At 39.4% G+C, this 9,087-nt stretch overlaps 1 pseudogene; it reads left to right on the plus strand.

Moving 5' to 3' along the window:
* The first annotated feature begins 471 nt into the window (after positions 1 to 471).
* The window catches only part of LOC114626656, a 9,167-nt pseudogene continuing 551 nt past the window's right edge, over positions 472 to 9,087 (plus strand).

The raw sequence follows: 9,087 nt of genomic DNA on the forward strand, positions 1-9,087 counted from the left end.
AGTAACTCCATTGTTTCTAATTTATAGACTGTGAGAGTCATCCATTGTGAATCCAGCAGGATGAAGTGGAAGAACCTCCTGAGTGTTGTGATGGGAGTTCAGGAAAGCTCCACATTTGCAAAGCAATGAACACAGTGTCACTGCCCATAAGGGTAGAAGCAGGCAGTTGAGAAGCAGGGATGTGAAAGCTTACTTTCTCCCAGGAGGTTGATTGGAGGACAGACAAATAAGCTATTAGAGGAGAGGCACTTGTGCTACTGAACTTCAACTCTGCAGATCTGGAAAATGATTGGCCAAAGATGGACCCACTATACTGGCTCTCTTTAACACATTCTAACCCTAAGGGTAGTGATAATGTCACTCAAGTCTTACTAGCCAATCAGAACCTACACATGAACATGCCAGTCAGAAGAGGAGGCGGCACTTCCAGGTCACAAGCTTGCAAGTTCCTTCCTGTAACTCAGCCAGCATGAGTGTTTCTGGGTGAAACATTCTGAGTGTGTCTGCTGGGTGTTGTGAGGGGAGCTCGGCAAGCTCAGAACTCCAGACATGGTAAGTGCAAGGCCATCTCTCACGAACGGGAGGCAGAAGCTGCTTAGCAAAGTACAAATGCATAGTGGGTCTTCCCAGTATCTGGATGGTAAACAGCAGCCAGACACATGCAGCCTCCTGTGAGGTCCTTTGTACCCGGCTTTGTACCCGGCTGTGGCCTCTGAATGACTTTATTATGGGAGCATCTGCACAAAACTATTGCAGCAGTGGCTTGTGTGTAGAAGTATATTTGGCATGATGCCAAACCTCAGAGCCCTGTTTATTATCTTCTCTAAGTTCTGCTCTTAGCGGTTAACTTTCTTTGTAGGTTTAAGTTCCACTTGGAATTGGTGTTGTGAAGGCTGTAAAAAGAAATCTCGTGTGTTGGGTATCACTCCAGTATTGAGCTGTGATGTTCAAGTGCAGAATTAATGATATAAAGAATTACCAACATTTATGGAATTATTAAGTGACAGTAAGTTGAATTTTTTGTTTTGTTTTTGAAACAGGGTTTCTCAGGGTTTCTGGGCTCAGTGGTTAAGAGCACTGACTGCACTTCCAGAGGTCCTGAGTTCAAATCCCAGCAACCACATGGTGGCTCACAACCATCTGTAATGAGATCTGATGCCCTCTTCTGGTGTGTCTGAAGACAGCTACAGTGTACTCATATATAATAAATAAATAAATTAAAAAAAAAAGGAAACAGGGTTTCTCTGTGTAGCCCTGGCTGTCCTGGAACTCACTCTGTAGACCACACTGGTGTAGAACTCAGAATTCTGCCTGCCTCTGCCTGACAAGGTGCTGGGATTAAAGGCGTACTCCACCAGTGTCCAACTCACTAAGTAGAATTTATCTGAGGTAGGACTGCATGTAAAACACCTGACAAGAAAGTAGCATGGTAAAAATGGAGTCCTGTTAAAAATCAGTTTTTGTAGAATACATGTTTGTTTACCAGGATTGTCAAGACATTTGTCTCCAAACCTTAACACAGGAGACAAATCTGATTTACAGTCAGCCATTAGGCTCATGCTGATATCAAAGAACAGGCCCCTAACAAGCGGCTAAATGTGGCAATACAGGGTCACAGCCAACATTAAGCCCTGGTGTGCCATAAAGATCCACTTTTCTTGGGAAAAGCATAGTTTTGCCATAAGAGCAGGACTATACCTGGTGACATCTCTTGGAAAAGGACAATATTGTGTGTTATGGGCTGGTCCAATCTAATAAGGCTTGATTCCAGTATATGGAGAATTGCATGTCTCCTTTCTAAATTCTAGCCCCTTAACAGCCTGGAGCCTTAAGCTTTAGGAGCTTTACCTAAAGACCTGGTGTATTGAATAGAGAACAGTTACTCTTTCTCCTAAGCCAGGGTTAGGGCTGGCAGAGGTGATAAAGCTTCATGGCCAGGGCATTTGGGGAGGAGAAGCTTCAGATCCTGACATTCCAACTCTTTTCAGCATAGGGTGACATGGTTATCAGTCCCAAGTCAACTGTGGGCTTGGTCAGTCATGGATTCCCTTGTGCAGCATTGTTTTATTACACTTCTCCTGAATTTGTCCCAGTGTATGATAGTTACTGCTGCCTTCATAGAAGTCTCCATTTTGTTCCCTTTATCCCCTGTAAGTAGTATACAAGATGTTAGTTTTAAGAAGCTTACTTGACATAGACTTAGCTTGTGCAAGTTCTCCCCACCACAGCTGTTGTACATTCTACCTTCTACGTTTCCTGTCTTTCTCATCTTCACTTCCAACTCAGGAACCCATCACTGAAAACTGACCTGCTGTTTCAGGGCTCTGATGCACTTAATCAATGATTCTGGGGATCTTTGCTGTGTAAATCTCATAGCTGTCTTAAATAGGACTTACAATCTCTAGTTCATATTTAAATTGTTCAAAATAACCTGGGGCCTGAACCAGAAACAAATTCATGGATATCAATATCCAAAACCTATTTTTGGTTGGCTCCTCTTTGCCCATTCATTAGTCAGAGCTGAATCCATGCTGTCATTTAGGAGATTTTTATTTCATAGTTAATGTTTTAATGTTGTCTGTGGAGTGATTTCTTTCTGGGATGATATAGTAATTCTGTGAGATCTGTATCATCTTCCTTTTATAGGGATGTTTCTAAGACAAGCTCTGTTGACTCAGGTAGCCTTGATCCTGGTCTGTTGCTCCCAGGTCAATGAAGTTGGTTTCCTCTTTATAAAAATTCCTAAGTTCTTGAGTTAAAGTAATGAAGCAAAGGTGAGTTTTATAATTGCTCATTTGAGTCATATAATGAACTGCCTATTTCTTCTACCTTCAGATGAGAACAGGAGGAATGGTTTACTCTCTTCACTGTCAGGTGAAAGAGGGCAGGAAATAGCTAGATCACAGACCAAAGTATAAGGGAGTCCATTGCAGGTGTCACCATTCTGGAAAAGGACCTGATTCAGGCAGGGTGAACAATTTTGTAATTTCATAGCATGTATTAAATAATACATGTGGCTAAATAAAACTACATTGGTGAGTTTTTAATTTGAGAAAGCTGGCTTGAGCCAGTGGGTAATGAATTCCCATTTTAGGACATGTATTAGTTATCTGGTATCCTTGTTGATATATTTACATGAGCTTAGAAATGTAAAACACATGCCTTTAGCTGTAGCTGGGTGTGTCACATTATAGATCTCAGTAGGTAGCATAGCACATGGGGAAATGTCAAACACTATCTCTTGATCAAACACTATAGCCTTGATCCCTGTGGGTTGCTCCTCAGGGCAATGACCTTGCTTTTTTGCTTGATGAAAATTCACAAATTCTTGAATTAAAAGAATGCAGCACAACAACATTTTAAATTTGCTCACTTGAATCAGATAATGAACTGTCCATTTCTTCTATTTTTCAGATGAGAACAGGAGTAATGGTTTACTCTATTTACTGTCAGGTGAATCAGGGCAGGCAATAGAGAGATCACAGACTTAAGTTGATGAGAGTCAGCTGCAGGTGTCAGTATTCTTGAGTAGGACCTGATTCAGTAGGGTGAATAATTTTATAATTTGACAGTGTATATTTAATATTACATATTGTTAGATTTTCTTGCAGAGCTTAGAACAGACAACAACAGACCAAAGGGTTCCAAGGGGGGTGTTATTTAGGAGATAGGGAAAAGGTGTGGGGAGAGAAATCAGAAAAGGTGGTGGAGAAAGGGGAGAGAGAGAGGAGAGAAGTGGAGGCCCGCCTTGACCACGTGGAGAGAGGGGGAAGGGAAGTGGGGAGAGGCGAGGGGACAGAGAGAAGCTAGAGGTAAGAGAGCAAGGAGGAGGCAAGCAGCCCCTTTTAAAGTGGGCAGGCCTACCTAGCTGGTGCCAGGTACTTGTGGGGAGGAGCACACCTGGGTGTTGCCAGATAACTGTGGAGGTGGAGTTTAGAGAGAATACTAACATATTTGATGAAATTAAATTAGATTTATGGGTGTTTAATTTGGGCAGCTTAGCTTGAGCCAGTGGATAATGAATTTTGTTAGTAGGACTGGTATTATATAGATATGAGCAGTCCTAGCTGACATATTTATGTTGGTTCAGAAATGTAAAACACATGCCATTAGATGTAGCTGTGTGTCACGTTATAGATCTCAGCAGTTAACACTGCACATAGGGACAAGGACAAACACCATCTTATTAATGCCATCACCTCTACCAGGAAGGGTCTGCTCTTTTTTAAGTCATTATACCAATATGTTTTTTCATTTATATTTATCTTTTTAAAAAGTCAATTTTTGTTATTAGTTTTTAAATTTCATTTTCTTTATGCATAGGTGCTCTGATCTCTTACTTGTTTCCATTCTCCAGTGTTTCAAGTAAGCAATTTTAGAAAATAATCAGTAAAATAACTTTCTGGCAATCTTGGGGCATTTTGCAGATTAGGGAAATGATGAATTAAAATGAGGACATGCACTTATATCTAGAAACCAAATTTCTGTACTTTCTCTAGTTCAATCAAAAGAAGATCTAGACAAACTTGTTTCGCTGTACCTAACAGGAATGTTATTATTCCTGTGTGAACATACACAGTGTAAGAGAAAAGATGTGAGTACTACTTGGTGCTCTCTAGTACATACGTGTAGTTTCTCAAAAATACTGGACCATAAAGTATGTTTTAACTCTTAAAAATAATCTTTGAGAGTATAATCGTCATGTCTTCCTTCTCCTTTGTCCCTGGTGTTAAGTCTGAAACTCTGGGACAGGGAGCTGAGAGGCCTGTTTAACAAATCAAAGCAAACCTGGCTGTCTGCTTCTCTCATCAGACTGCAGTTCCTACCTGTTATAGAATATTGATTGGGTTGCCAATATCCAAGCTGCCATTCCTTATGCAATCCAACTATTTTTCGACTGGCCTTTTTCATCTGTTATTAATCATTCTGATCTCTCGGTCTGGTTCTTCCTTCTCCCATGCTACCTCTACAAAATGACATGTCTTCTCTAAACTCTCCCAGATATAACTGGGTCTCCCTATGTTCTCTCTTCTGTGTATAATAAATTTTCTACTCCACCATACCTAGGAGCACTGATTTCCTATCATTTTTATTTCTTCTTCTGCTTTTTTTTTTGTTTGTTTGTTTCATTTCTCTCCAGTTAACTGCTCCTAGCTTTAAAATTTATAGCCAATTTTTCTTTTTAATTTTTGTTACTCTATGAATTTGATTGCAGTTTGGCTGCAGGTCATCCCCACTATGAAGCAGAGATGTCTGCACAGGACATTGCGTGTATAATTGATTATGCAAAGAAAGGACCCTGTGCCTTTAACAAGGAAAACAAGTGCCCTGGGAGGATAGAATATTCAATTAAATGCAAATTTCCCAGACTAAGGTTATGTCTGCATTTAGGGTGAAACAGCAGTGCTTGGATGGTTTCAGAACAGTAATTTGCTCTGTGGTCCCCAAGTTGAGGAGATGCTACTTACTCTCCTGATGCACAGCTAATGAGGGACTCAGGCAGGCCTATCAATCAGGAGCACTAGTGGAAGGTAGCTTGTAGGTTCTTTACAGGATTTTCCTCAGATGCATTGTTACAAGCTATACAGAAGACCACAAGCCATGCCCTGGTGATTGTGGCCATCGGTGTCTCCAGGACGGGAAGAACAAGTCTACTGAACTATCAGAGTCAGATCTACTGGTACTAAGAGGGACCATGGTTCAGAGCGTGGTTCTGTTGCTCCATGTAGTGATAATAGCAGAGGCCCTTGTCCTTTGACCCTGAAGGTGGATTCCCAGGGAGGGTTTGTAGCCATTTGAGTTGCAAGGTGTGAAACATAAATGTCACTATCCAGTGTGTATACACATGAATTGCTTTTGGTGTGCAGTAGGATGATATTGTACAAGTGGAGGTTTGATTTCTAGAATTTGTGAACCTTCTATATTCAGTTTTGTGTGTCTAATTTTATATATAATTTAGAAATTAGTAAAAGAGTTGATTGGGATCATACTTCAGAAACATTAACTAGAATTCTTTAGCCATTCTGTTACCTCCAGTACTAATGGCACGATACACAGAAATTCAGTTCTTTGTTTCAAAAGGAGCTTCTGAGGTGTAGAAGTTCCTCAGGTGTGTATGATGCTGGATAGCTACATAGGACAGATTTCACATCTTATAAGAATCCATGTGGCAGGAAGAAGATATTAAATCATTATTCAATATTGTGTTTTGTTAGACTTGAGTGGAGCTAGTTTTGCCTCAAATCACTAGGGGTCATGAAGAGCTGCAGAGCCATAGACCACCTGTCTGACCCCCGACCTTTATTGACAGAACTCTATACCATCAGGCCTCTCTGTTTGGAAGACAGACAGGTAGTAACTGAAGGGTCAGAAATATAACATTTTAGGGGTCACTTGAGTTATTTTTTGTAGGAGTCATGAAATCTATTCATATTTTATTTGTATAGAAGTATAGGTAACATTAGTCGAGTTCACATTTTTCCTGGTGTAGTTCCCTCAGTTGTTTGGAAGAGAACTTGAAAACAGGTCACATGGAAATGGGCAAAGGTAGGTTTCTCTGATATTGTGTTTCAGAGCATTGGGCAGCAGTGAGAATTTGGTCTTGGGGAAACAGATAGTGGGATGAGTCTTTGGATAGCCTACTTAGTCTTCTGGAGGACTGGCCTGTGGTTAAGTAGGGGGTTTCTGCCCATAGTTCAGAGCTCAGACACAGAGATGGGGTAAGAAGGGAAGGGAAGATGGAAATGTTCTTTTGTATCTACAGGAGGCCTGGACAGGTGAGAAGAAGCTGCAATCCTAAGGGCACACTTGGGTATTGGGTCTCAGGGAACAGAAAGTGAGGAAGGTCTGGCAGGATGCTACATGGTCTCATACCCAACATCTTAATACAGAGGCATCAGGGTCCCAGAGATCATTTATTTGCTTCTACACTTACTTGAGTTTTTCTTTTTCTTCGACTGTGTATGACTGTTTGCTTATTGGATAAAAAATGCTATGTGGCTGGGCAAGGAAATCAGTAAGTATTCTTTTGAAGTACACATGTACACTCTTGTTGGAATCATGCTTTCTTATGTACATATATACTGGAACTTTTAGGATGTAGTGACCTATGATGACGTGCATGTGAACTTCACTCTGGAAGAGTGGGCTTTGCTGGATCCTTCTCAGAAGAGTCTCTACAAAGATGTGATGTTGGAGTCCTATAGGAATCTCACAGCTATAGGTAATACAGTGAATTTTTTTTTTTTTGCTTTTGAAATGTAGGTACATCTGTTTCTTTGTTATTGGTATTTGTTTTTGTAATTTCAGTTGAGAATGAGGAAGAATAAGGTGAATAAACAGAGATGTTTCTAAAGTTCACTCAAGTTGATAACTTATATGTTGTCTAGTTTCCAATAATGTAACATACTTTCTCTGGCACCATATTTTAGGCCATGTTTTGGAAGACCATACTATTGGTGAACATTTTCCAGGTTCTAGAAGACATGGAAGGTAATTTTCATGTGCAAGCTCATAAGAAAATGCCTATGAATAAAGTTTAATATGTGCTACAAGTTGTGAAGAAAAGCAGTAGGATAAAATATGCACTGGATTAAGTTATACGTGATTATTAAATCTCACAAAATCATGTATGTCGATGGCAGACATCCAGTTTGTGTTTGCAAGGTGTTCCTTAGTTTCAAAAAACATAAAACTACAGATATGTCATTCTTTGAATCAAGCTCAGTAGAGCCATGTTCTAGAACTGCCAATCTGTTCAGTCTCATACCACTTAGCTATTGTAAAAGGGAAATAGATTTATTAGGTGATAAGCATATGTCTAAAACCTTGTAATAAGCAAATAATCCATAGTAAATCTGTTGTTAGCCATACACTTGTAGTAGCATTGCTAAATTTATTGAGATGGACAGTTTATGAGATTTAAGGATAGCTTTGTGGAGAAACTTGAATCTCTGTACCACATCAATATGAGAGAAAGTGTCAAACTCTGTGAATGTAATGTGGAACCCTTTCACTTGTTATTCTTTTTTTTTTTTAATGTGGATGATGTAGATCATGACTGATACAAGCCATTTGAGCATAGAGATATTGAAGAAACAACATACCTTTGTCTTTTCCAGAACAATTAGAAGATATATAGTACTTCTCACTTTGAATAGACATTTCTAAATGTGTTAAAAGTTTACATATAGTTTCCCAATATTATTGCAGATATTTCCTGCTGAAAATCTTTATGAGAAGTAGAAATGTTTTCTGTTAGCATTGGTTTATATTCCAAATGCTGTATTATTCACATAATAGCAAAATTTATGAATGCATTCAGTGTGCAGAAGCTCTGAATTCTTCCTATTCTCTTCAAATATGTGAATAACCTCTTATAAAAAATTATGCTATAAATGAGAGCCATGCAATCAATACTCCTCCCATTCCGTGCATCTTTAAAGATGTAACCCAACCGGTGATGAAAGACAGCACCTTTGAATGTTAACAAAGTGATATTATGGTAAGATGAGAGTACAATTTAACCAAATTGTGAATGAATTTATACAGATAAAAACACTCATCAGTCTAATCAATGTGAGAAAGTTTTCACATTCGCCAATTTCTTTGCAGGCATGAAAGAAGTTGTTTTGGAGAACAACCCTCTGAGATTGCTCAATATGCAAAGCTTTTACATATCAGAGTCATACTCAAATGCATGAAAGAACTCATAATGGACAGAAACCCTATGCATGTAACCAGTGTGGTAGAGCCTTTGCACGTAGCAATGATCTCCAACGTCATAAAAGAACACATACAGGGGAGAAACCCTATGAATGTAACCAATGTGGTAAAGCCTTTTCAGGAAGCAGTGGTCTTGATTATCATAAAAGAACACATACAGGAGAGAAACCCTATGAATGTAACCAGTGTGGTAAAGCTTTTGCACACGGCAATGGTCTGGAATATCATAAAAGAACACATACAGGAGAGAAACCCTATGAATGTAACCAATGTGGTAAAGCCTTTGCACATAGCAGTGTTCTTCGATGTCATAAAGAAAAACACATACAGGGGAGAAACCCTATGAATGTAACCAATGTGGTA

This window comes from Grammomys surdaster, unplaced genomic scaffold, assembly GCF_004785775.1.
Source record: "Grammomys surdaster isolate TR1022 unplaced genomic scaffold, NIH_TR_1.0 238, whole genome shotgun sequence".
In the NCBI taxonomy this organism is placed as follows: Eukaryota; Metazoa; Chordata; class Mammalia; order Rodentia; family Muridae; genus Grammomys; species Grammomys surdaster.